Consider the following 27667-nt stretch of genomic DNA (forward strand, 5'->3'; position numbering starts at 1 on the left):
TGTGTGTGTGTGTGTGTGTGTGTGTGTGTGTGTGTGTGTGTGTGTGTAAGGGAGGTGGGGCAGCAAAGAGAGTTTCAGGTTTGGGGCAGAACTCTAGGGGATAAGCAATACCCTGCTTCAGCCTGGATCTGAACTCTGAAGAAAACCCAAGGGTGGAATGACATCAGGATTGAGTAATACAGCTGTGGGCTAAAAGCCCAAGCAGGGTCACTCCATGCAGGAAAAGATATGTTAGTAAGAAGGACAAGAGGTTCCAGAGAGGCATAAATAGAGGGGCTTTTCAGTGGGATAGAGGTACACTGGTAGAATTGTTACCCTTTGATTCTGACAATATATCTCAGTATTAGACCAAAAAATTTCCTGATATAAGAATTTCCAGTAGAATGTAAGTTCCTTGAGGACAAAAGCAGATTCTTTTTTTTCTTTGTATTTCTAGAGCCTAGCAAAGTATCTGGCACACTTTTTTTGTGGAGGAGAGGGTGGAAAAAACTGGGCAAAGGGACTCAGAATCTGTGATTCCACCATTGTAGGAAATTCCTGGTATGAAAAATGCCTTCTGTTAATGCTGATTAGTAACTGTTTTATAATTTAGGGTGATAGATTTAGGGGTAGATAGGTCCTCAGAAGCTATCTAGTCCAGCTCCTTCAATTTGTAGATGAGGAAAATGAGGCCCAGAGAGGTTAATTACTTGTGCAAGGTCATTCAGGTGGTAAGTGACAGAAATCAAGATTTGAACCCAGATTCTCTGAGTCCTAAGCCTATGCCTTTTACATTGTATAGCTTACAGCCATAGAGAATTGCCTGCGTTTCTGAGAGGTTAAATAACTTGCCCAGAGTCACCCAACCAAAATATGGAAGAGGCTAGACCTGAAATTAGATATGCCTCACTCTAAGTATACCTCATTCTCTTTCCCCTATACTATGGGCATATAGTAAGTGCTTAATAAATGCTTCTTGACATCATGGATTCTTTTTTAAACACAGGAAATGGGGGACTATGGAAGGAAAAAAAAAGAATTTCTTTCTCTAAAAGTCTTTAAAAGTAGCTAGCCAGAAAGATGAGTATTTTTTGCATACAGGCAGTAAAATGGACTAAAGATATGATACCTCAAGATCTCATCAATCCCAAGGGCTCTGTGCATCTTTTTTGCAACTGTGATAAGCACCCCTACCCCCACCCCCCCAAGTGAAACCAAACAGTTTTATTTTTGGCTGCCCAGAGTGAAACCACATGCCCACTCATTTCTCAACTCCTTTGGAGTGATAATTGCTGAATTTCCCTATTTACCCGGGCCTGATAGGAGGCTCATGTTCCAAGAGGTTTTTGTCAGTGTTGCTTCATGGGAGCTATGGCCTTTTGAAGTCTCAGGAGGAGCCTTTTGCTGGAAACCTCTTTGCTGGAATCACAAGAGAACCTTTTTCTGAGCTCTAAAGTGTCTGCCTTCCTCCAATCAGAAGAAACTGTGAGAAAAAGCTATCTGTTTTTCCTTCCTATTGCCTGCAGGCAACTTCCTTAGGAACGAAGCCAGTTCAATTTTGATTAACTTGTGATTCTTGCTGTTTTAAATGTTTTCTTTCTTCCTTTCAAGTTCCCTAAGAAGGATTCTGTGGGAAGCTACAGACTACTTGTAAAGTCTTAAAATAAAGACTTTCACTGGAGTTCATGCAGGAAAAGCATGTTAATATTCAAAGTAATTTCTTATCTAGTCATTTACAGTGTCCTCAAAGTTGTGATTTTAGATATAGGTCTCCAGATAATAAAAACTGCTATTTATCTCATATCCTCAGTCTGCTACCTTTGAACCTGGGGAGGTAGAAGTCTGGCAGTAGCTACTGTAGTAAGGAAGACAGGAATAAAAGTAGCAACAGAGACTTCTATTTTAAATGGACTCCTAATAAGTATATGCCTACCCTTCATACATAACCAGCTGATGAAAGTGGCTTTTTGCTTCTTGGATGAAGAGCTAGGCAAAAAAAAGTCCAGTGCAGGCTCAGCCCTCTTTCTTTATGACTTAGAACAAGTTATTTAGTTGTTGTGGATCTCAGTTTTCCCCAATTCATAAAGTAGAAATGGGTTGAGACACCTGAAAATGGTAAGAGGGAAAGAAATGCAGTATGAATGGAATAGAGAGTGTAATACTAAGGATTTGCCACGTGATTATGGCATTGTGATCTCATGTGTTAATTGAGTGCAAAGACCAGGAACAAAGATGGTTAGGGATTCTTAATTTGCAGACTATTGCAAATGTTTTCAATGATTGACTATGAAAGACCCAGGTGTGGCATTTTCATAAGTAAAGGTTTTCTAAATCCTATTTAATATCTCATTGGTATGGCCTCATTCCTACTTCACCATTAAGTGGGCAATGTAATACCTGAAATCACAGCTATAATGCTTTAGACCTTGTCTGTATACCTGTGTACAATTTATTTCTCTGAGATGTGATCTTTTGTTTTACCTAACTATTGACTCCTATGCCGTTCTCTGCTGATGGCTTCCTAGTAGGTACCAATTAAAACAAAGCTTTCACAATCAATTATTAGTTGGCTTTCCTCTCTAATTTTCTTTTTCATGCTGACCTTTGACCCATGTGCACAATGAGGTATTCAACTGTCTGGTTCTCTTAAGTGAAAGCCTTTAGAGCCTTCAACAAAGATGTTTTAACCATGAGCAAGCCGTTAATTGATCCATGAACTCTGGCTTCAGATAAGAAACTGGTCCATTTTGAGGGAAGGATGAAAGAAAGCAAGGGATCCATAGAATTACAAGGCCTGCCAGGAGACCAGGGCTTGCTATAGCTATGGATTAGATGGAGGGAATACCTCAGGCAAGTCTGAATAACCTGGACCTCAACTTGTAGCACCTTCTGACAAATGATGGTGGTATAACAAAACCATTTTTATTCAGGAGAACTAGATCAGGGACAAACTTCCAAGGAATTTCTTCTTTATTCCGCAGAATTTCTTAATGTCATGGAAATTCTTTGTACATACTTATATTGTTGATATCAATTAGGACAGAGATTGGAAAGTACAAATTTTCTCAGTGACTTCTGGTTGCCTCAGCCAAGATCCTCCTGCCTTTGTATAGGAACAGAGCCAATCACAATTTAATTCAGAAAAAAAAAATTCTTGGGGCGGCCAGGTGGCTCAGCGAGTAAGAGCACCGGCTCCAGTGTTGGGACGACCTGGAGATCGAATCCCGGGCTCAGACACTCAGCGCCACACCCAGAAATAACTGGCCGTGTAACCTTGAGCAAGTTACTTAACCCTGATTGCTTTAAAAAAAATAAAAAAAAATTCTTCAGAATTCATGCATCTGCTGTGCCCCTTGGGAGAATTTGATTTGGGATCTTTAATAACTAACATTGTGCTAAGGCCCTCAAGGATCTGAGCATTTGTGGACTGATTGTTAAGAAGGGAATTCTATAAAGAAGGCACATTCCAGATGTCACGTGGTCTCAGCCACCACCCAACATCACTGAGGCAGAGGGTCATCCCTTTTACTCCTTTCATTGCTTCTTGCTCCCTGGAAATGCAAGGAGAAACTTAGGAACAGGCCCCAGGGTGTCTAATTGTAAGGTTGGTAGAGGAGAAGGAGACAGAACGGCGAGGTGTGGAGAAGCCATGGTTTGGTTTATACGGAAAATTATTTCCAAGTATTCTGAATAAAAGTGTGCCAGTTATGAGAGAACATCCAGATTTCCGTGGTGTGATGGAACTGTTCTCTCAGTGTGTATACCTCACAGTGGTAACTTGCAAATTTTTCTTCCATGAAGCTTTATTTTTGGAAACCACTGTAATTTTACATGGTGGGCCCTATTATTAACTGGTAGTTTTATGCTGTTATCGGAAATCTTTACATTAGGAAAGAATGTATGTACGTGTGTATATATTTGTATGTGTGTATATATATATATGTATATATACACGTATATGGATTTTATCAAAATAAAGACTCAGTGTTAGAGCATCGATTCAGACTACAGAGTATATTCACAAGGGAAGACATTGTTCTATGTGTCTAAAATTAAGAAGTTATCCCTCCCCTTTCTTCCCCCAATCAATGAGACTTCCCTTCATCTTCCCTGACCATCTCTCCAAATGAATAGCATTGATGTATCTCTCTAAGGAAAACTGACTATTTGAGGGATATATGCTGATAACATAAATATTTAAAGAAAAAATGGTTCACATGGGAGTAAGAGACTGAACTCTTTGGTCCACAGTCAGTAACTGATGAAATGTGATGAGCCCTGTAGGAACTATTTAGCATATTTCAGAAATGAAAAAAGGAGAAGCAATTGTGCTATATTAAATTCCAACCTATAATTGGGTAATTGGAGAAACCTCCCCCTCCCCCATTTAATTAAATTCTATAGTACTGTGTGAAGCAAAATTTGGTGCCCTTATGTTTGAAGGATATCTGGGGTTAGCAAACGGTTATATATTTAATTGAATCTTTCTGATTTCTCTGATGGGGAAGAAGGTGTGTGTGTGGGGGGGGGGGGGATGATTCTATGTCTCCATAGCACTCCTCCAGGGCTCCCTCTGAAAGAGCAATACTTCTCAAAACTAGCTCGTGCTTTTGTAGTGGAGAAAATATGTCCCGCCAAAGTGACGAGTCTTCGAAGCTGTGAAGGGCCTCCTGTCAGGAAAGGTCAAACAGAGGAATTCCAGAACACAAGCACTTCAGAACAGATTCTTCTTTCATGCTGTCCTTTTCCAGCTACTTAGTATATCTAAGATCTAGGAGAACTTTCCATGGGAGGTCTTGATAGAAACACATTAGAGGTTGTAGGAAATGCTGCTTGTTTTTTGGCTGGGGAAGGGACCTTGTTGTTTCAACCGAAGGCAGAACTAATGAGTTCCTCGTGTGACTTTCCCAGACACTTGGGAACTCTAGCAAAAATCACGCCATACTTCAGCAGAAATAAGCAAAGATCTTGACCAGCTGACTGCATGAGAGAGGAATGATCTCTCATTGGATCATTCACTTGGATAGAGAAGTCAAGAAGAGGAATCAGGAACTCCAGGTGGGATAAAGTTCCAAGAAAAGCTTTTCAAAATACAGCTAAGTTACTGAGCTTCAAATTCCTTAGCCAGAATTAAGACTTCATTAGTATCGTAAAAACAGAGGAAGTTAGTTGAAAGAACCTTTGTCTAGCCCTAGGGTTTTTTTTAACTTCCTGCTGTTTTCTTTAAAATATACCCCTTGGGCTGATCTTTTCTTTGTTTATTCTTCATCTCCCAAGATGAATGCTTTAAAAAAAAAAAAAAGAATTTTATTAAAGGCATCTCAACAATCAGGTGAGGGGGAACTACTTTTGATTTAGCTTTGCAAGGGCAGAAAAAGAAACCTTTTAAAGAAACCAAGATCTATTCAAGAGGGAATTGCTTTTTAAACTTCATGAAACATTTGTCAGGGACTTCCTCGACATGAGGATAAACAGCTTTTACCTGGTTGAAGTATTTCTGAAACAAGCTATTGTTGCTTCTGAACATACACTGAATAAGCACGTCAGTATTTTTGAAGATAATAATGTTACCGAAATACAGAAGTAGACCTATTTAGATTCCAAAATGAGTCACTGTTACTGCACATCATATAATAAAGTGAAATTTATACAAGCGAAGCTTTGACAGACCTTAAAACCTCTAATTATATACATCATGGGCAAATGTTCTCCTTACAGTCTGCCCAGTGATAGCAACTGGACCTGCCCTAAGCAATTTCTTTTAAGGCTATTCAAGAATCCTTTCCTCAGTATCCATTCCAGAATTGGCACAAGTTTGGACATTAAGCACAGGCCTTCCACGATTTTCATACATTTCATTGTTTGTTGAATCTATGAGCAAAAGGTAGGTTGAGGTTATGAACACATAAGCGTGCTTTCCACTCCAATCAGTTTGGGGGCATGTTAGTAGTTCTAATAACAGTTGAGAGACCTGACATTAATTTTTTTTTCCTGATTATCTGTTATTTCAATGATTGTTCTTGCTGTGTTCCCCATTACCATAAATAATCAAATAACCATTTGAGGTGTGTAAAGACATAAGTATTTTGAAAGGATAGTGATTTGCAAGATTTTTTTTTAACTAAAAAATAAATTTTCCAGTGATGTAATATTTCCAAAGATACCAAGAACATAAGCCAGGTCTTCGAATTGCACCTTTAAAATAAAAAAAAAAAATTTTTTTTTGCACTATTAGAATTAGTAGATGAATCTAATGTGGCTCCTACTGGACTCAGACATCTCAGAGTCTTAACTAGTGACTCCAAAAACTATGACTTACTTTCTTTTATATTTTAAAGGACAGACTTTTTTTTTTCTTTCTGGAGGGCAGTTGGGGTTAAGTCCGAAGTCACACGGCTAGTAAGCATGTCAAGTGTCTGAGGCCACATTTGAACTCAGGTCCTCCTGATTCCAGGGCAGGTGCTCTATTCACTGCGCCACCTAGTGGCCCGAAGGACAGACTTTTTAGGAGATCATGGGCTGTCCTTGAATACTGGTCCTATAGTTGACTGTATATTACCACTGAGGTAGCATTATACTTGGTGTATATGTGTGTGTGTGTTTATGCATATATGTGTGTTGGTTGGTGTATATGTGTGTGAGCATATATGTATATATGTATAGTAGGTGGTATATTATAGTTGGCTGTATATTACTACTCATTGGTAGATGACCTATAAATGAAGTAGGAAATTGAAACCTACAGTCTCTAATGTTGAGGCAGCCACTTTAAACTGAGATCAATGGCATTTCACCACCTACATCCAGGTCTTTACCTTCTTTATTTGCTAGCTTGTTTCAAACTCTTACATTTAGATCATAAATTCCATTTGATACATATCACAAGACACAAAATTATTCTCTCCTGTTGAACTTATTAACCTTTATTAACTTTAAAAATCACAAAGAAATGAGTTTAATTTGGGGCAGCTAGGTGGCACAGTGAATAGATCACTAGCCCTGGAGTCAGGAGGACCTGAGTTCAGATCCCACCTCAGACACTCAACGCTTACTAGCAGTGTGACCTTGGGCAAGTCACTTAACCCCAAATTGCCCTCCAAAAGGCAAAAAAAAAAATGAGTTCAATTTATTTCATCCAATATTTCTATTCTACCCACAAAATGAAAGATCAAAGCAAGTTAGAATTACAATAGACAATAAGGAATAATAGGCATGATTCTAAACAAAATGTTGTCATGGGTGAAAAAGGATGAGAAATAACTTTAGATGAATACAGTATCATCCTGAAGTAACAGTGGTCTTTCCAGTCGTTGTTCAGTCTTTTTATTCAGTTTCATCAGACTCTCTGTGACACCATTTGGGTTTTCTTGGCAAAGATACTGGAGTGGTTTGCCATTTCCTTCTTCTAGACCATTTTGTAGATGAAGAACTGAGGCAAACAGAGTTAAGTGACTTGTCCAGGGTTACACAGCTAGTAATATCTGAGGCCAGATTTGAATTTAGGAAGAGGAGTCTTTCTGGAGACTCCAGGCCAGGCACTCTTTCTATCCATTGTGCCACCAGCTGCCCTAATAATGGTCTTTAAATAGCAAATAAAAGTTCATTCAGTCAAAAATGCATTTATTAATTAAAGTTTTATGTTCCACATACTGTGCTAAATGGTGGTAAATAGAAGAGAAAAAAAATGGTCCCTATCCTCAGAGAACTTACATTCTACTGGGGAAAAGAACATATAAATAACTAGCCATAGAGTATACAGAAGGTATTAGAAGCAAGGTGGAGTAGGATAGACCTGCAGAAGTTAAGGTGTCTTAAAGGAAGCCAGGGAAAGAAAGAAAGGAGGGCTGAGGAGAGGAGAAGAGAGGAAAGGAGAGAAGGAGGAGAAAGGAAAGGAGTGAGAGGAGAGGAGAGGGGTGGAAAGGAGAGAACAGGATTCGATTCCAGGCATAGGGGACAAAGTCCACAAAGTGAAAGTTTGCTTCTTGTGATTATTAGTAGGAGGCCTTAAAAAGTCCAGGGTCATCCACTGCATCTTGACTTTTGTCTTGCCACTGGACTCTGATGACTGGAGGATAGAGTAAGGCTGATGATTTTGTGCAGTTCTGCCTCACTTAAATCCAGTTCACCCACAAGTCAAGATATCACCCTGGTGGTGTGGGTCCTGTTCGAGAACAAAGGACAAACAGTAACAACTTGTAGGCCAGTGTGGAAAAATTGTAGAGTGATTGGAGGAACGTAAAGTCTTAAGACTATAAAAGTAGGAAAAGGGCAAGTTATGAGAAGGACTTTATGCTTGATCCTGGAGATAATAGGGACCCACTCAAGTTTATTGAGTGGGGGAGGGGGTGGGGCATGGTCAGACTTATGCCTTAGGGAAATTATTTGGGCTGAAGAGGAGAGAATGGGCAGAGGAATGACAGAACTACTTCAGGAAGACCAATTAGGCTGTTACTATATTTGAGAAGAGATGAGTTCATAATAGAAGAAAATGAAATAAAAATTGTTTTGAATATCAGCAGTTGACATTTTACAAGAGATGATTCTTTTCAGCAATATCAGGATGTACCTTTCATTTAATGTTATTCCCCGCCTCTGATTAGAATGTGAGTTTTTTGATAGCGGGAGCTATTTTTGTCTTTTTTTGAACCCCCATCACTTAGGACAGTGCTTGACACATAGTAGGCACTTTTTTTCATTTTTCCAATACTTTATTAACTTCTGATTTATATCATTCATTTCTGCTAGATTTTGAGTTACAGATTTCCTCCCCTTTTTTCCCCTACCCACTGCCCCAAAATAGCAGTCGCACAGGATATCCCTTCCTCCAATCTGCTCTCTCCCATATCTTCTCCCATACCCCCTTCAACTTTTCCAGTAGGGTATGGTGGATCTCTATGCCCCAGTGCCTGTATATCTTATTTCCCAATTACATGTAAAATAGTATTAATAATAATATATATACATATATATTTTTTTAACATTTTATTTTAAAACTTTGAATTCCAGATTCATTCCCTTCCTCCCTTGTCACCCACCCTTACTGGGAAGATAAGCAATTCAGTATAGGTTATACATGTGTAGCTAATGCAAAACATTACCATAGTAGATATATTGTAAAAGACTGACTGTATTTCCCTCCTATCCCACCTCCCACTTGTTCTATTCTCTACTTTGATCCTGTCCCTTTTCAAAAGTGGGTGTTTCCAACTTCCCTCCCCCCCAGCCTGCCCTCCCTTCCATCATCCCCCCTCTCATCCTCTTCCCTCCTACTCTCTTTTGGGTGAGATACCCTATTTAGTGTGTATGTCATTCCCTCCCTGAGCCAAATTCAATGAGAATAAGGTTGACCCATTCACTTTTGCCTTCCTATTCTTCCCCTTCATTATAACCATTTTCCCTTTCCTCATCTATATGAGATAGTTTACCCCATTCTGTCTCCCCCCATCTCCTCTCATTATATTCCTTTCTCATCTCTTAATTTCACCTTTCAAGTATCATCCCTTCCTGTTAAATTGGTCCTGTGCCCTCTATCTATGTATACCTGTAAGCATATATACACACATTCACATATGTATTCATACCCCTTATACCCTCTGATACACACACATACATATACATATATATATTTTTTTTTTATTCCCTTCAACTATTTTCATACTGAGAAAAATTTCATTTGTTACAATTATCATTTTTCCATGTAGGAACGTTAATAGTTCCTTATGATTTCTTTTCCCTGTTTACCTTCTCATGCTTCTCTTGCTTCTTGTATCTGGAGGTCAAATTTTCTATTCAACTCTGGTTTTTTCATCAAGAATACTTGAAAGTCCTCTATTCCAATGAATGACCATATTTTCCCCTGAAACAGGATACTCAGTTTTGCTGGGTAGGTGATTCTTGGTTTTAATCCCAGCTCCTTTGACCTCCAGAATATCATATTCCAAGCCCTTCAATCCCTCAGTGTAGAAGCTGTCAGATCTTGAGTTATCCTGATTGTGTTTCCACAATATTCAAATTGTTTCCTCCTGGTTGCTTGTAATATTCTCTCCTTGATCTGGGAATTTCGGAACCTGGCTATAATATTCCTAGGAGTTTTCTTTTTGGGATCTTTTTCAGGGGGTGATCAGTGGATTCTTTCAACCTCTATTTTGCCCTCTGGTTCTAAAATATCAAGGCAGTTTTCCTTGAGAATTTCTGGAGTATGATTTCTAGGTTCTTTCTTTGATCATGGCTTTCAGGTAGTCCAATAATTTTTAAAATATCTCTCCTGGATCTATTTTCCAGGTCAGTGGTTTTTCCCATGAGATATTTCACATTGCTTTCTGTTCTTTCATTTGTTTGGATCTGTTTAACAGCATCTTGATTTCTCATAAAGTCATTAGCTTCCATTTGCTCCAGTCTAATTCTGAAGGAATGATTCTCCTCAGTGAGCTTTTGAGATTCTTTTTCCATCTGGCAAATTTGGCTTTTTAAGGCATTCTTCTCCTCATTGCCTTTTTGAGCCTCTTTTGCCATTTGAGTTAATCTATTTTTTAAGGTATTATTTTCCTGAGTCAGGCTGTTGACTCTCATTTCATAATTTTCTTGCATCATTCTCATTGCTCTTCCCAATTTTTCCTCCACTTCTCTTATCTGCTTCTTAAGGTCCTCTATGACCTGTAACCAGCTCGTATTTTTCTTAGAAGCTTTTGGTGCAGGAGTTCTGACTTCACTGTCTTCCTCTTATTCCATGCTTTGATCCTTTTTGTCCCCCAAATGGGAGTCTAATGTTGTATTGCTTTGCTTGGTTTGCTTCCTTTGCCTGTTCATATTGCCACTCAATTACCTGACTTTGGGACTTTTTGCCACAGTAGGACTCTGCCACCAGATGGGGGGGAGCTTCGTTCCAAAAGCTGGGGTTTTCTCAGCTGCCAGAGGTATTAGTTGGGTGCCCTTTCTGAAGCCCTCATGCTCTCTGGCAAGCTGGTCACATACCCTAGGACTTCCATCCTAGACCACAATCCAGATCCAAGCAGGTTAAAGCAAGAGCGGTTACTCCTCTGACTGGTTGCTTGGTACCCCTACACTCTGCAGGCCAGGAGCTGAAGCTACCATGTGGGAGCAGCTGCATCACACCCTCAGTGGCTTCTCGTCCAGGGGCAAAAGCCTACGAATTCCCAACTACTGGGTCCCAAAGTCCACACTACACTGACCTCTCACTTTGTCCTTAGCATCTATGTGTTGATAGTTCTGGACCACCACAGCTGCTGGTGATCTGGAGTCCCTCCAGCCAGTGACTGGTCAGGCCCGCCCTGGGGCTAAAACCTCAGTGTGGAGCTGGGCTCAGCTCCCAGAACTCTGTGCTGGCCGATTCCTGCCCACCTGCCAGGCTGTCCTCAGCGGGAGGTTAGCTTCTGTGTCATTTTGTGGGTTCTGTAGGTCCAAAGTTTATTTAGAGTCCCTTTTTATATGAATTGGAGGTGGTGGGAGCTGGAGCCATGGTGGTCCTGTTTCTACTCCACCCCCCATAGTAGGCACTTTTCACAAGTGCTTATTGATTGAATAAAATGTAAGGAGAATGGGAGAACCACTTACCTCATAAAATTATATTTTTCATGTAAAAAAATAGTAGTCAAGATGGGAAATTCATATTATTTATTGGGGGGGGATGAGTTATACTTATAGTTTTGTTTATCACAATATTTAGTGTAGGGAGAGTTATTTTGCATTATTAACAATAATTTGATATTGACACTAATAGACTGTACAGAAGCACAGGACTATTTTCTATGTTGAGACTGAAATGTAATAACTGACCTTTCTAGGCTGAATGTATTAACTAAAATGCAAATATAATATATATAATACATACATACAATATAATACACATAATACATAGTTATCCTTGTAACTATAATATAAATGTAATACATATATAATACATATACATAATACAAATATAAGACATAATTATGTGTTAATGTATTAAATGAGAAGCCAGAGAATTGAATGGGTTAAGCTAACTCCCAATGGAGTAAAGCCAGATTTGCTCTCAGTGGAATGTGTGTCCTCAATTCCTATCCAAGGCAAGGATTCTAGAAGGTGAGAATCATTCAAAGGAACCTCAGTTTGTGTGTTAGGTGTCATCAGGCTTGGTGAGTGGGGATGAGGTGCCTACAAAAAGTTGTTACCATGTGGCCATTTGCCAAGACTCAAAACTGCTGGAGCTATATCAAGTGATTTTTTAAAATGATGGAGAAAAAAAAAAATACAACAAAACACATAAAAATACTAGAATTGGGGCAACTTAGGAGTCCTGTGCTTTATTGTACTCACTGGCAGCAATGGCAGCCCAGGTGTAAGCAAATGATTCTGAGGGGGGAAAAGACAAAGGACTTAAGTCCTATGTTCTTTCATGTCCATTTCTTTCTAGTTTGTGGTGCTGCCAACGGAAGATTTTCTGTATTATTAAAATGCCTATTCTCCTAGACACCTCAGACTTTTGTGTCAACTTTGGGACCAAGTAATCTTATTAACTCCTCAAAATGTGACATATCTCTCTTCAAAATGTCCATACAAGGCCCAAGAAGTCGCTCTAGTGCCTGCACATCCATAACTATGCATCTCACTTCTCCTTCTGCATAAGCTGAAGTTGTTCTAGGTTTGTTGTTGATGAGAGCCAATTCTCCAAAATAATCTTCTTTATGACGCCTCACAATTCCCACGTCCTTACCACCGGACTTTTCGACCACAATTTTGACTTCACCTGATTCGATTATGTAAAACTTCTCTGCGATTTCACCCTTTAGGAAAATGCATTCTCCAGGCTGATAAGTCTGCTCCTCTACCACATCGAGGATTTTCACTGCCTCTGGGGCCTCCAGAGACTTGAAAAAGGGCACGGAGGCAATGAGCATTTGCAGCCTCTTTTTCTTCTCCAACTGGAACGTCACAGTGATTGTCCGGAAAGTCGCTCGATCCAGGCCCCAGAGGTTTCCTTCTGTGACGGCAACAATAGAAGCAGGTCTGGGATAGGAATACATCAAAGCTAGCTCTCCGAAAGTACCACTGTTTTTATACTGGAGGATGCGATTCTGCTGGTTGTTTTTTTGCACAATGATATCAAATACCCCTTGTTCGATGACGAAGAAGTGGTCCCCGTCTTCTCCCTGTTCCACCACGGTCTCTTCGGGGAGGACTTTCTTCTCAAACATGACATTGAAGATTTGCAGCAGCAGCTCATCCTCCAGACCTCGGAAGGGGAGCAGGTCTTTACAGGATTCCTTCAGTTTCTTGATTTGCTCTTCTGTCTTGGGATAGATGGCCCACACCACCTTGCCTTCTTCCTCTTCTCGGGGACCAAAGACTTCGGGTGTGATCGAACTTCTCCTCTGGAATCTGCCCCTGATCTGGGAGGCCCTGATGAATTCCCGTTCATCTTCGGTGGTGGCCAACGTCTCTATCTGGACAGGAGGGAGGGGCGAGATGTCTCTCCTCCCCTGGTGCTGTCCAGTGCTGGCTGTCCTGTTGGGGGCTGCTGTGCGGGACTGAGAGAGGCTGGCTTGGTTGGACGATCGGGTTCTGGGGGCCACAGGGTCGCTCTTGTCACGGGGGTGGGCTGAGCTGGGGCTTGCCTCCATCTTTGACTGCTTCTTGTGGCACCGCTTAGTTTTCCCCAGTATGCCCCCCAGGTCTTGTTCCTCCCTCACCCCCCTCCTCCTCCGCTGTACTAAAGGAAGGCAGCATCACTGGCCAGACCGTCTGGCCCCCGGAAGACCCCTCCCGTGAGGGGGCGGGGGCGGGCTTCTCCCCAACCAGAGCACCAATCGGGAGCTGGGCCCGGAGTTTGACGGATAAGAGAAGAAGGGCTTGGGGGTGGGGCTGCCTCTGATTGGATGCGGAGCAGAATTGACAGTTGAATGGAAGAGGTGAGAGCCTCGTGGAGGCAAAGGTGACCACGATGTGGAACAGGACACCTTAACTAATCTAAGAATTTGAAAGCTACTGGGGATGAGGGCGATTTCCCTTTGGGAGCGCAGAGCTGGTTGGCCTTATGAGCGGGACCACCAGCATTCCCTTGACTTGGACCCACTGTTTGACCAACGTTGCCCTAGTGCTAAGGGCTCCAAGTCGAAGTGGACCAAGGAGGAAACTGGAAAGAAAGAGGGCAGGACTAAACAGTGGATTGCAGAGTCATCCTCAGAGTTGATCTCCTGTAGGGTCTGCATCTTCTCCAAGGGATGACTTGACCTTTAAAAAAATAAATGAATAAATAAAGCTTTGAGCTTTTGCTTGCATAAGATGCTTTCCTCCATCTTCCGCCCCTCAAAAAAAAAAAAAAAGCAAACATCTGGGACTTTATTTCTCATGCCCTAGAAATTAAACCGGGAGCTTAGTTGATGTTTTCCTAGAGGGGAAAGCCAAGTGGTATCAAAGAGATTTGGGAACAAACCAAGACTCCCAAGTTTTTTGTGTTGTAAACCCCAATTAGCTAACACACGAGTGAGCTTTCCACCATTTTACTCTATAGTATGCAGAGCATCAGAATCTGATATTTAAAGTTATCCTGGGCACCCACCCACAAACACGATGGGAGTTTAGGGAGCCCACCAGCAAAAACAAGATGGTTACAATTAAGTGATACAGTATTGCTAACATGCTCCTTTAAACTTATGTTTTTTCTTAGAAGTTAGAGACATTCCTTCTTTCAGGTCATGTTTATATTGGTTTTTCAGGCTTTATGGGACTCTTTGCTCCATAATCCCAAACTCTAGTGTAGCACTGGGGTTGATGTCTTTAAGGTGAAGGAGCAAACACAAATTTAATTTGTCTTTTTTAGACCACCCTTTTGTTCAAGAAATCCCTAGATACCTACCAAGAACCCCAGAGTTCCAATAAAATACATTTTTTAAAAAAACTCCTTCATAATTCCCTACAGCAATAAGGTGGTCCAAGTGCCAGTAAAATATCTCATCTAGCTGCATTCTTCTATGACTGCCCCTATCTCCAGTCAGCTGTATTAGAATACCTGCTGTTCACAGATAAGAGGAGGTAGATGCGTAGATGGATCTGCAGAAATCTATTACCTCTCCTGAGAAAAGAATGCATAGGGGTGACTAAGTGGTGCAGTGAGTAGAGCACTGGCCCTGGAGGCAGGAGGACCTGAGTTCGGATCTGTCCTCAGACACTTAACACACACACAAACAAAAACCTAGCCATGTGACCTTGGGTGAGTTACTTAACCCCAATTGCTCTCCAAAAAGAAAAAAGAATGCATAGTACATGCCTAAGTAGCTTATGTTCTCTCCCTTTACAAAGGAGAGCAAATGAAAAGTGCCTGCTTCACTGCCAAAGAGTAATTAGGGACTGTTCTTTGAATCTCAGCAATATATTTAGTTCTAGAGAAGATTTCTGCTAAGTGAAATTCTGATTTGTTTTGATATTAGTTAAGCAACCATCATGTATTATGTAAAGTACAAGGGAAAAAATTAGAAATAACTCCTCCCATATGTATTACACATAGAAGAGAGGAAAAGATGATCTATCAGTGATGACAACCTCAAATAGAAACTGAGCCACCAAACCATACATAAGGATTTCTGTGGACAACATATTGACATAGAAATCCACATATTAACATCTCTATTGTATTTTTGTTTATTTGTTTTGTTAAATATTTCCCAATTATATTTTTATCTAGTTCCTGCTCACTCTTGGGCAGGAGAACTTGACACTTCTGATCTAATCTATTCTTCCTGTAGAAAAAAATTCAAATTCAGAATGGATTTTGTGTAGTGTCCTTGCCCATCAGAGCCAGTACTTGAACCCAGATCATGTAAATGAGCAAAGATATGGAGTGTTTGCATTCTCGGGTCATATAGGTTGATCTGAATAGCAATTTAGAAAGTGAGCTTTTCATTAAACTGAAGCCTTATCCTTGGTTAAACTCACGATGTCTCAACATGTTTGACCAGCAATAAAAGGATTGTTATGTTGGTTATGCTTGACTGGGTGGGTATAAGTAATAGCTAATGTTGGGTCAGATCCCAGCCTTGCCTGATTGAGTGAACACCAACTTTCCATAAAACATTCTCAGACTGTCACATGGATTGCTTGCTACAATGGAAATCTTTACAGTTGAATCCACATAGACTGAGAAATATGAACTAAAGAACAATGTCCTTAAAATTCTCCTGCCTTCCCACAAATATTACTGTTGATATAATGATTGGGTGCTGATTAGCTACAAATTGGATGAGACTGTTTCCTATAATGATTTTAGTCTTCAAAGATCCAGTTTCCAATTTTATATAATAATCACTTCAATTTTCATAAAGTTTTACAGTTTCAGAGTGAGTTACATTATCTCATTTGAGCCTCACAACAGGACAGGGAAATTGTCCCCATTTTACAGATGGGGAAAATTCAGATCCACCAAAAGTAAGTAACTAGCTAATGTCAGTAGCAGAAGCAGAATTCAAAGCCAGACCTTTAGATTACCAGCCCATTGACCTTTCCATTATATATCTTACACAAGGAGGAAGGGAAATTGATAGAGGCAGCATCATTCATTTCTGGCTGGTTGACTAGCTGCCTACTAGAAGTATCTGTCTTTAGCCTTGAATTTGAATAGTGCTGCAAAGAATCCAAAATGAATTACTATAGTTCAGAAATAAAAGCAAGTAAGAGATGTAAACCAGAGAATCTGAAGCTAAAACTTTATGAATTCTCTGAACTGAGCTTTTGAGGGCTTCAGTAACACCAAACAGAAGCTTAGCAATGACAGAGAATTACAAGAAAGCTGACACGATCCCTGTTAGAAAAAGCCTTGTCCACCTCCCACCTTATTTACAAGTCTCCAACTGTTATGACTATTTGTTTTCTTCTTGCTTAAAGGAAGGAAAATACTGGAAGATAAAGAGGTAACACGAGATTATGTTGCCCTGTGATTGACTTAGGCCAGTAAGATACATACTTCATCCCGTTTCCATACTTCTCCCAAGGGAAGCACAGGGGCCAGGGTGGGCAGCGGTATGAATTCCTAAGAGAAAGAAGAGCCACTGTGTAGTAGGTTGATTTCTCTTCTGCTATTTCTTTTCCACTTCTCAGCATGCTTCAGATTGTATTGATTGTGAGACCTATATACTGCAGTAGCCTCTCTATTCTAGAGTATTTCTTCCATACCTACCTAGCCTGGAATGGCTGCTTTCATTACTCCTAGCATTTTTCAAAACTTATTTTTGTATCTTGTATTTTGAGTAATAGCAATGCAAAGAAAGTATCTTTGAGTCCTGCTACCCTAGCTAAGGCAGGGGTTCTTAATCCCTGTTAAAGTCTGTGAACTTTAAAAAAAAACTTGATAACTATATTTCAATATAATTGGTTTCTTTTATAGTCCTGTGTATTTAATTTTATACCTTCAAATAATGTAATAATAACTAGAATTTATATAATGCTTTAAGGTTGCAAAGCATTTTACATTCATTATCTCATTTTCCTCACAATAGGCCTGGAAGGTAGGTCCTATTATTATCTCCATTTTATGGATTAGGGAAATTGAGGCAAACAGTGGTGACTTGTCCAGAGTCACACAGCTAGTAACTGAAGCTAGATCTAAACTCAGATGTTCTAGACTCCAAATCCAACATTCTATCTATGACACCACCTAGGTGTCTGTTTAAAAACATTACTCTTAGGGGCAGCTAAGTGGCACAGTGATTAAAGCACTGGCCCTGGAATCAGGAGGACCTGAGTTCAAATGCACTCTCAGACACCTAACACTTACTAGCCACGTGACCTTGGGCAAGTCACTTAACCCCAACTGCCCTGCCTTCCCCCTCCAAAAAACATTACTCTCAGAAGGGGTTCATAGCTGCCACCAGACTGTCAAAGGGGTCCATGGAACAAAAAGTGTTACGAAATCCTAAGCAAAGTTCCTTAGCCCAGAGAAGCCTAGGAGGACTCCATGAGGCTGAAATCAAATTTGGACTTCCGCAGCCACTCTACCATAGCTTAGGGCTAAAGGCTTGGATTAGCTGTCCACCAAAGCTTTAGATCAGTAAAAACAAAAAACTTCCCATCTATACCTTCAAGTCCTGTTTGCTGCCAACACATACTCATAAATCACCATATTAAAAAGCACGTACAGTTTTATATCTTTAATGCACATACTTTTAGTCTACCAGCACTCTGTAGTGCATTCAGTAGATAGTTGAGTTCCTAGTGTATATTCAAGGTGCTATCGGAGACATAAAGATTAATAAGGCAGAACTCTCCAGGAGTTTACTGTCCACTAGCCATACCAGGACCTGAGCTGTCCTCTCCCTATTTAGACAGTAAGAGGAGCAGACCTGGAAGCCCTCCCACCAGCTTCTGTTTGTGTCAGTTCCCATTCCAGGTGAGAAAGATGCTTACCCGAATAAATCACCCCTGAGCAGTTTCAACCTTGTCCACCCTACCCATTGCCTTAGGACCACTTCAGCCCCAATCAGACAATTGGCATTCTTTAATTTGGCCTGGGAAAGAAAAATTTACAGCCCACTCCAACCATGGGCTTGCACCATCTCTATGGCATTAACCCAGGTCCAGGCAAGATGCCCCACATCCAAGTTGTGTTGGGCAATGTGCAAGAATTTCTAAAACTTATGCTTTAAATTTCCAGAAATGTGGGTGTATTGTGAAATGAAGTTACTTTGACTTTTATTTATTTAATACCAGAAACAAATACTTCAGTACTGAGCAGCTGTAATGAATTAATGAAGGGTCAGGTGGGTGGCTCAGTGGATAGAGTGACAGGTCGACCTGAGTTCAAATCCATCCTCAGACACTAGCACTGTGACCTTGGGCAAGTCACTTAAAACCCTGTTTGCCTCAGTTTCCTCATCTGTACAATGATCTGGAGAAGGAAATGACAAACTACTCCAGTATGTTTGCCAAGAAAACCCTGCGGACAGTATGATCCACAGGGTGATGACGAGTAGAACACAAATAATGAATTAATAATAATAAAACAACAATGAATTAATAGTTAAATATTCTTCCCAGGCAGCATGCCCACTATGTGAACACACACACACGCCAGTATAAATGTACTGAGACAGATTCTCTTCAGTATCTAAGTCTCAGGGGTTTTAGAAGGCATATTCTGTCCCTCAAGCCAGTTAGCTGTCACTGGCTTGTTTAATACACTGACCAGTACTTTTTCCCCCTTGGGTTGGTTTTCAACTTGGGTTGTTTCTGTTTTGTTTTACTAGTTTTATTGATTTTCTTTTCATTCAGTAGAGCTAATGTGGATGACATTAAGGACAAGATGTTTGGGTGGGGCCACCATCCCCTATGATTCAGAGCCAGCTTCCCATGGAGATGATTTTTGCCACAGTAGTAAAAAAAATGGTAGCATTGACAAAGACAGCAGCAGAAGTTGAAAATGGGCTTTCTTGACTAGGGCAAAGTGGGGAGAAGATCATGATGGAAGACTGAATATACAAACCAAGCCAAGACAAAAGGGGAAGCAATGTGTTTGAAGGAGCCTTCTATGAACTCAATTGATATATAGTAATAGAACTTTTCTGCAAAGGAGGAGTAATTTACAGCCTAGAGATGTTTACTGCCAGCTCAGCATTTCTGGGTTCTATCTTTAGAGCTATTAGAGAAAACTCAACGATACACAGATCCTTATCCTCATCTTTTCACTGTATCTACCCTGCTCTTTTATCTCATGCCTCATTTTCTCTATCCTTATAATGGAAATAGTCAAACTCACTTGTTCATAACTGGGTGCTTTTTGATCTGGGAAAAAAAGAATTGAGCTTTATAAACTATTATATTAATATAAGTATTATGTAGTCATATAATGTAATAATATTATGACAGTGTTATATCATTAAAATTGATATATCATATAAATACTGATAATATTATATTCTATCAGGGTGGCCAGGTAGCACAGCGAGTAAGAGCACCAGCTCCAGTGTCGGGATGACCCGGGGATCGAATCCAGGCTCAGATACTTAGCACCACACCCAGAAATTACTGGCCGTGTAACCTTGAGCAAGTTACTTAACCCCAATTGCTTTAAAAAAAATTATATTCTATCATCCAGGGATTTTTATAATAAATAACTAGTATTTATATAATGTTTTAAGGTTTGCAAAGCACTTTAAAAATATCCTCTCACTTGATCCTTACAGCAATCCTAGAAGTTAAATCCTATTATTATCTTCATTTTACAAATAAGAAAACTGAGGCAGTCCAGAGTCACACAAGCCAGTAAATTTCTGAGGTTAGATTTGAACTGAGGTCTTCCAGGGCCAGCATTCTCTTCACTGTACCACCTAGCTATTTTGGCACACCTGTGATTTCATGAATGTAATGAGTTCCCAATGAGGAAACTCCCTTTACCAAAGAAGACTGGAAACTGTTCTGCCTAGAGTCAGGCAGAGTTTGAATCCAGCTCCAGACACCTGCTAGTTGTGTGACCCTAGGCAAGTCACTTCACCTCTGTTTGTCTCAGTTTCCTGGTCTGTAAAATGAGGTTAATAATAGCACCTGCCTCCCAGGGTTGTTGTGAGGATCAAATGAAATAATAATTGTAAAATGTTTAGCAGTAAGGGCTACATAAAAGTTCACTATTAGCATTGTTGTTATTATTTTATTATACCCTTAGAGAGTTACCTGAGGCACTGATAAGTTAAGTCACTTCCCCAGCATGTCAGAGGTGAGACCTGAACTCAGATCTGGAAACAGTGTTTAGCAAAGCTCTTAGCATATAGAGTTGATTTCATGCTTCCGGTTGATGCATTGATTCCTGATTCTGAAGCCAGCACTCTATGCCCTAGTGACTTGTCTCTGAAGGACTTCTATTGATTAGTATACTCTTCCACATCTTTCTCTCCTTCAACTTGCCTGTAGGACTAAGGCTTCTTGGCCAGAATGGTTTTTGATAGGGAGAGAACAAATATACAAATCATTATGATTTGAGGAAACAAGTATGTCAGAAAGATCCAAGCAAAGTATTGTGATATGATAGAGTAAAGATCACTTTCCTATGGAGGAAACGAGAGACAAAAGGGGGAAGGCAGTGTGTCAAGACAACCAGGTAGCACAGTGGGATAGACCCCTGGACCTGGAGGCAGAAAGACCTGAGTTCAAAACCAGCCTCAGGGACTTACCACTTGTGAGACCCTGGGTAAACTCTTCTCAGGCTGTTTCCTCATCTGTAAAATGAGATAATATTCTTAGCACTTTTCAAATCTTAAAGTGATATATATACCGTGTTTCCCCGATAATAAGACCTATCCCGAAAATAAGCCCTCCCCTTACTGTGTAAGATTCCTCTAAAATAAGCCCTCCCCCGAAAATAAGCCCTATTGAGATTGCTACTGTAGTGAAGGTACACACTACGTTACGGTATATTACGGTACCCTGCGCTACACGCTACATTACAGTACCCTCTGTATGCACCCCCCCCCCCCCCCCCCCCCGGTGAAACGCATGCTGCGCTCCGAGCTGCATCCAATCAGAGCTGCAGCAGTGAGCGTGTCATCCTGTTCTTCCCCAGCGATTTGCTTGCTGGTACATTTTTTTGTTCACATTTACCTGTTTATTAAAATTGCTGTCAATGTTCATTAAAATAAGCCCTCTGGTGTTTTTCTGTCCAAAAAACTTAATAAGACAGTGTCTTATTATCGGGGAAACACGGTACATGCTACCTATTATTGTAGTCATGGAGGAGATGGCTTCTGACATGGGCCATAGAAGAGTGGTGCCTTGACATTTCTTTTCCTTTTTCCCCTGAGATAGATATAAGTTTGCTGGACTGCTGGGTAGAAAAAAAAAATCTTGTTTTGACGTTTAAACTGAGCAGGTCAGTTCAGAAAGGCCAAAGCGGGAAATAAAGGCTTAAGCTAAGGGGCCATTTTGATTTTGGAAGTCATTCCTTTTTCGGCCAGGGCTGCAGTCAGCCAAGGCATTGTTCCTTTTCCTTTCTGCTTTCCAAGAGACTTTGGGGTCCAAGCACTCAATCAGACACACCTCTTTACCCTTTCACTGGAGCATTTGCAATAACCATAGGGTCCTTTAAAAAAATGGCACCAAGGCTATGGCCATTGGCGATGGGTACAGGCTCTGGAAACCCCCTTCAGCTCCCCTTGAATCTTCCTACTTGATTAGGTGAACAGGGGTTCTTAGAGCCTATACGCCATCAATCTGGGGGGATTTGGGATTGTGACACCACCTACTGAGGAGGCTGGGATTGTGGGCAGAGTGAACTGAGAAGCATCAGGAATAGGACTGGCAAAGGTCTCCCCAGATTCTAGGTCAAATTCCTTCCCACTCTGGAGAGCCCGAGTAAGGAGAGCACTAACTCAAAAAAGAATCAAGGGATTGCCTGTTGCACTGCTGACTCTTCAGGTCTCCTGTATGGAAATGCTAGACACATAAACTGGCTGCTGTTCTGTGCAGTGCCAGATAGAATGGAAACCCTTTGAGAGTAGACATTGTTTCATTTCTTTTATTTGTAGCCCAGTGCCTAGCACAATGCTTTATTGAGTACATAGTGAGTGCTTAATACAGGCTTGTTAATTGATTAACAAGCATTTTCCAACTAACGTTGAGAAGAGTAGTATTTCATGCTGAAATTATTCTAGAGATTATCAAATTTACCCTTCTTATCTATCAAATGTGGAAGGCCAAGTTAAGAATTGAACCCAGATGCTTATTTCCAAAACACAGTTTTTAGGAAGTTAGTTTACTTGTTTTTGTTGTTGTTGTTTTGTTTTTGGTTTTGGCAGATAGGGAAACTGAGGCCAGGAAAAGTGAATTAACTCAATTTCAATTATAAAGAATAATGAAGCTGACATCACAACTCAGGAATTCTAGAGTCCTTTCTCCTTTGATGGTGGATTAGGTTGAGTCTCTGAAGATTTGTTTTCCCTTTCTAGCCAGAAGGACCCCCATTATGTTTTCTTGTTGAATGGGCATTGAATTGCTTGTCTTAGGAGCTTTTGAAAACGAGAGGAGGGAAGGATGTCCTGTTTTTTTCTTCTTGCTCCTGTAAAAGAAGCAGAGAGGAGGGACTTCGAGAGGGAAGGCTCTGGGTGGGAGGGGAACTCTCTGAAACTAGAGAAAACTCAAACAAACCGTGGGCCAGCCGAGTCAGCATTCCTCACACACAGTTGGTCCTAATTAAGGAGACCGGCGTTAAGCAGCTCAGCTTTCGGGTCTTTATTCTTTTCTCAGGCCCCTGCCAGCTGACATGGCAAAGCTTTAACCCACACCTCGAAAACTCATGTCTGCCTCTACTCCCCATTGCAACCACCTCAAGTCCCCATTAAGTTAAACTGATTCCCCTTATGTAACCCCTAATCCAATTGCCTCCACTCTGCTCCACAGAGTGCTATGCGTGCTGCTAGAAAGACTGAGCAATCGGGCCATCGTGCCATCAGGGAAGCACCAATAGCAGTGGATTTCATCACAGAAGAAGGGAATCTCTCTGGGGTTCATTTTTGCAGCCACATCAATGCGTCACTGCCTCTTGGGAATAATCCCCTTCCCTTTGTCTGTTTGATTCCTGGATTTTCTTAGTCTTATCCCTCTAGCCCTCCCTGTTCTTGTATTCATCCAGGTAGTATAAATATTTCTGAAAAATTATTTCAAAGCCTGAACCTGGTGATTCTAGGCAGTGCTGGCTTCTGGCCCCGGATGAATGATGTGGCTGGCAATGGCATTCAGATGAGAATGAAGCCCACCAATAAAAGGGAGTGGCTAGGTGCCAGCATCAAAGCATCAGGGTGGCATCAAAAGGGACCTTGGAGATGATCTAATCCCATCCCCTCATTTTACAGATGAGGAAACCAAGTCCAAGAGATTTAAAGGTGACAGGAAAGTTTGCTAAAGTTACATTCATTATAATAAACAGAACTGGAATTTAAATCTATTCCTTCTGACTACTGTAAATCTAGTGTTCTTGTCACTGATGGGATGATATTAAACAAGATGCCATGCCCCTATTTTTAATGGGGAACGAAGGGGGAAGTTCAGAAACTCTCCTGTAATCATCCAGGAGTATCTGTTATGAATGAATGAATGCATGCAAATGCATCGAAGGATGGCAACTGAGCCACTTCAAATACTGTGTATTAATGTAAATGAAGAAACCTGAGGTTTCAGCCTGGTTGCATCAGTCTGCCTGAACCACAGAAAGTAGCCTGGGTGTTTATGGGCCTAGGGGTCTTCCTTCTCCTCCATTACCATGGATTCCCAGTCTTTAGAAGAGAAGAGGGTGAGATGAAGCCTGAATGTTGAAAATCACTCAAATTGCCAGCTATGGTCAACTAGGATTCAAATTGGGGTCAGGTAGATAACAGCTTTCCCACCTCCTTTTCCTATCTGACTTCAAATATTGAAGAGACAACATTCATTTCTCTTCTCTTATTCCAGAATATCATCCCACATGCTTGATGGGGGGTACCCTGCCCACTACTCAACATCAACTCTTTTTTTGTACTGACCAGGAGGATGAGCTAGATAGGAATTCTGGTCAGACTTATGAAAGAGAAGCAGCAATGACCAGCCATTCATAGGAGATATTGGAAAAGGGACACAGGAAGTGGGCAAGGGCTGGACCAGATACCCTAAAGTCCTGTAAATGAATGCTTTGGCCTCAGAAATAAACAGAAAAATAAAAATACAACACTCTAAACATCACAAACACTGCATTTTCCTGGATTTCACTTTTTCTGGGCCTGCCTTATAAAGAACTTCACAACCTTTGGTCCTAATCCCTAAATCCTTCCCTGTCAGGGCAAACTAAGAATTACTGTCTCAAATATAGAAGCAGGCATAGAAAGGACTGGCCTGCTCTTGATTTCAAAGGTGACTTGTTTCTGTTTCCCAGGAGAACAGTAAGAAAACAAGGTGCCTGATGGGACAGAACCAGTGAGCCTGAGAACTGAATCCTGGGTTTTGGGGTCTGAAGCCTATGATCCAGCTCTCATATGCCATGCCCTCAGCATTTCTGGAACTCAAATTGGTGCCTTTGAGAAGCAGATGTGTCTTTAGCAAGTTGCTGACACTGTTTAACCACATTTCTGAAAATGGTAGAAAGAAGAGCCCACTGCTGATACTCCAAAAGGTGTCAGATAAATGTTCTTTGAGTCTGTCTTTCCTCACAGAAAGAACTTGGGTCATCCTTCTGAGTCTCTTTTTGTTGCATGATCATTCCCCTGGATTAAGTCTTGGCAAACTAATCACCCAAACATTTCAAATTGGCTTCTTCCTTGCCTCTGCCCTCCCTCCAAATCCCAGCTCCGAACAGTTCATCTCTCTTCCCAACTGCTGGCTTTGTTGACCAGATCAGGCCAGCTTGCTATGAACTGGGCCAAACCACAGACATGTAATGAGGCAGACAGTTGACTCCCCAACCCCCCCTTGCTCTAGAGTGCACTGAGGCCAACTGGGGGTTGGGGAACAGAGGAGACTACTGACTGTAGGAGCCATCAATGACATTTATATAGTACTTCAAAGTTTTCAAAAGCACTTTATTGATCTCCAAAATAATCTTGAGGTAAACACTGCAGGCATTACTCCCTTTTGTACAGATGAAAAAAAAAAAGGAGATTCAAAGAGGTTTACTTGCCCAAGATTACGCAGATAGTAAATGTCAGAAATGGGAATCAAATCCAAATTTCTCCCACTCTGCAAATTCAGTATACCGCGCCATTTCCTTTATTTGTCCCTATGCAATTACTTTATCCAGTACTCAAAAATATAATTCTGTTCTCTGTACAGAGCTCTGATTCATTTTCAAGGCCAAGGATCACGTCCTCCACTTCCCTCCTAGTACCTCGTTAAGTCCCCAACACTCTTCCCTATCACTTAGCCACTTAAGTATCCAGGTGCTGTCTTTGAGAGCTTAATGTAAAGTGGGTGACTAATAATTCAGTGCATATACCCCTAATATGACCACGCTTAGTGCCATCAAAGGGAAGAGTCAGCTAGAGTTTAAAATGCAAACCACAGCTTTTCCTGGCCAGGGACCAAATGTAACTACTGTAGTAGCTAATGAACTCCATTTTTTCAGAGCTGAGAAATCCCTTCTCTGGGAACGGTCACCTTGCTTGCAGCTAAAACCCTTCCTTTGAACCACCATAACATTTTGTAACTCACAGAGTATACACTCTACCTTATTTCACAAGTCATTTGCATGGTTTTTGCTTATTCCATCTCTAACATAAACTATAAACTCCTTGAGGGCCAAGAACTAAGTGGTATGTCTTTGATTTCCTGGTAGCACCTCGAATAATGGATTGATTCATTGATCTCTCCAGCGCTTTACTACATAGTGTTCAGGAAGTGTGTTCCTCCCCCATCGTAGACCTCAGGAAAGGCATGGGTAGGAGAAAGCTGGGAATGAACGAAGTATCAGAGGTCTGCCAGTGCCAACTTGAATGCTTCCTTCATCTTTTCTGGGTGTGGTTTGTTCACTTCACCACTATTGTTTACCAAAAGACCCACTGGATCAGCCAGTGGTCAGAGGCATAGACATGCTAGTTCCTAATGCTTATGTCAAAAGTAAGAGAATGCTATATAAAGAAAATGGTTTTTATTCTTCCATCCCTAGAGACTGCTGGAGTTTCAGAGATATTCTGGGGTTGGAGTAGGGCAGCCCCTAAGAAGAGTACATACAGTTTTATCTCTATTGGGGCTTTGAGGTTAAAGTATTCTAATTTGAGAGGGGACCCCACCCCTCCAAGAGATTGGCTTTGTTTTGAGACCTTTTGTAGGATTAATTCTGCTTTGGGATGGGTCAGGTTCTAAAATCCCAGACCAGACTGGATCCCTGGGGCTGCCCCAATTCAGACCTGCCCAACATTACAGGGTACTGTTGTGAACCACCCAATCATTAAAGGCAGATGGCAGAAGCATGGCTGGATTTTAATCCTTTTGATACTTAACTGCCTAAGTGATGTTAGGCAAGTCATTTAAACTCTCAAGTAACCTCATCTGTAAAATGAAGGGGTTGAACAAGATTCCTTCTGACTTCTGTTCCATCTCTAAATTCATGATCCTATAATCGGGGGGAAAGTGGTGCTGAAGTAAGGATGTCCTGTCTCCCAGGATTAAAGAGCATACTGCCAGGTTTCCCTGGCATCACTGCCCTCCTAACTATCTGACCTGATCCATCATTCATCAGCCCCAGCAAGTGAGACAAGGCCAGAAGTCCAGGCATTGAGAGAAGACCTTTCTTGCCTTTGTCCCATGTGGGTTAGATCTGCTCACTAGAACACAGATCCCATTGTCGATGACGCCATGGGGTCTGAGTAACCTTCCAAGTCTGTCTCTGATTCCTTTTCATGACCAGTTTGGGGATTCAGATCCCAAAGCTGTGTTCGGTCTGGACAGAGAGGCTCCTGTTGTCATGGAGACTCTCTGGCTTGGTTGGCACAAGTAGCTCCTCTCTTCATAGGCTGGTAAAGAAAGGGATATAGGTATCCCCAGTTTCTGAGGAGAGGAAATTTATCATGCTAGTCCAATAGCCACAGGAGGGGAAAGGGAATCCAATAGGAAATCAGCAAGAAGAATACGTTTTCTACAGCTTGACTTTCCAAATGTAGAAGTTAATGTAGAAATTAAATGTAGAATGTAGAAGCTAAATCCATCCCTGACCTGGCATCTCCATTAGGATCAGAGGAGAAAGCAAGTCATTAGATCC

At 41.1% G+C, this 27667-nt stretch overlaps 1 protein-coding gene and 1 pseudogene across 6 annotated transcripts in view; one reads left to right on the forward strand and one right to left on the reverse strand.

Annotated features, from left to right (window-relative positions):
• Positions 1-27667, forward strand: part of NAV1 (neuron navigator 1) — a 355581-nt gene that overhangs the window by 277822 nt on the left and 50092 nt on the right. The gene's annotated exons all lie outside the window — the stretch shown is intronic.
• On the reverse strand, positions 10376-15743 carry LOC138151079 (cAMP-dependent protein kinase type II-alpha regulatory subunit pseudogene; annotated as a pseudogene).

This window comes from Petaurus breviceps, unplaced genomic scaffold (genome assembly GCF_028583685.1).
Source record: "Petaurus breviceps papuanus isolate PSGF00001 unplaced genomic scaffold, PetGlider_PUasm1.0 90895, whole genome shotgun sequence".
In the NCBI taxonomy this organism is placed as follows: Eukaryota; Metazoa; Chordata; class Mammalia; order Diprotodontia; family Petauridae; genus Petaurus; species Petaurus breviceps.